Raw genomic sequence first — 1,660 nt, forward strand, 5'->3', positions numbered from 1 at the left:
ACTGGAGGAATCATCGAAGGCCCTCACCTGCATCAACATGCACAAAGGTCTTTTTGTTTATAACAGATGCCCGTTTGGTATCCAATCGGCGGTGGTGATATTCCAGAGAAACATGGAAAGTTTACTGAAGTCGGACCCGCACACCGTGGTCTTCCAGGACGACATCTTGGTCACAGGTCGGAACACAGTCGAGCATCTGCAGAACCTGGAGGAGGTTCTTAATCGACTCAACTGCGTGGGGCTCAGGTTAAAAAACTCGAAGTGCGTTTTCCTGGCGCCTGAGGTGGAGTTCCTGGGAAGGAGGATTGCGGTGGATGGCATCAGGCCCACCAACACGAAGACGGAGGCAATCGAGAACGCACTGAGGCCACAGAATGTGATGGAGCTGCGGGTATTTCTAGGATTCCTGAACTACTTTGGTAACTTCTTACCGGGTCTCAGCACACTGTTAGAACCACTGCATCTCTTACGATGAAAAGGGGACGAATGGGTTTGGTGCAAAAGCCAAGAAAATGCCTTTGTAAAAACGAGAAAATTGTTCTGCTCAAACAAATTGCTTGTGTTGTATGATCCATGTAAGTGTTTGGTACTAGCATGTGATGCGTCGTCATATGGTGTCGGGTGTGTATTGCAACAAGCTAATGATTTCGGGATACTGCAACCAGTTGCTTATGCATCCAGGAGTCTGTCTAAGGCTGAGAGAGCTTAGAGCATGATTGAGAAAGAAGTATTAGCATGTGTCTATGGGGTAAAGAAAATGCATCAATACCTGTTTGGGCTAAAATTCGAATTGGAAACTGACCATAAGCCACTTATATCCCTGTTTTCCGAGAGCAAAGGGATAAATACCAACACATCGGCCTGCATCCAGAGATGGGCGCTCATGTTTTTTTTTTTTTTTTGAAATTCGTAGCCAATCGTTCCAATTCTTTGTCAAATCACAAACGCCAGAGGTCACCTTGCACACGCCAAGGATCACTCTGCGCCAATGCTCTTAGCCAAAAGGCCTAGAGCCACTGCACCGTTCCTGGAAGTACTGCAATACCAGGTTCGTGCCATGGAGGTGGATGGGTCAGGTCCCCCACACACCTCCGTGGAGGTGGATGGGTCAAGCCACCCCACCCACCTCCTGTTTCCAAAAAAGCAAGCATATACCTTCCTGATCCAGGGAGAACCACCCGGAGGTCATGGTGGCTACTCCCCTGTCAGGTCAGTTACGCATGATCTTAGCCAAAAGGCCGAGAAGCGATGGGCGCTCATGTTGTCCACATACAACTACACCATCCGCCACAGGCCAGGCACAGAAAACTGCGCCGATGCTCTCAGTAAGCTGCCATTGCCCACCACAGGGTGGAAATGGCGCAGCCCGCAGATCTAGCCATGGTTATGGAAGCATTTGAGAATGAGCAATCACCCATCACTGCCCAGCAGATCAAAACCTGGACAAGCCAGGACCCCTTATTATCTCAAGTCAAAAGCTGTGTGCTTCACAGGAGCTGGTCCAGTGTCCCAGTGGAAATGTAGAAAGAGATAAAGCCATTCCAGCAGTGCAAAGATGAAATGTCTATACAGGCAGACTGCCTTCTGTGGGGCAATCGAGTAGTGGTCGCCAAGAAGGGCAGAGACACCTTCATCAATGACCTCCACAGCACCCACCCAG

The 1,660-nt window shown here is 49.5% G+C and overlaps 1 pseudogene; it reads right to left on the bottom strand.

The window, feature by feature from the left end:
- Positions 1 to 1,011: 1,011 nt before the first annotated feature.
- Positions 1,012 to 1,250, bottom strand: LOC139277756 (U2 spliceosomal RNA; annotated as a pseudogene).
- Between the last annotated feature and the right edge of the window lie 410 nt (positions 1,251 to 1,660).

The sequence above is a fragment of the Pristiophorus japonicus genome, chromosome 12 (genome assembly GCF_044704955.1).
Source record: "Pristiophorus japonicus isolate sPriJap1 chromosome 12, sPriJap1.hap1, whole genome shotgun sequence".
Lineage (NCBI taxonomy): Eukaryota > Metazoa > Chordata > Chondrichthyes > Pristiophoridae > Pristiophorus > Pristiophorus japonicus.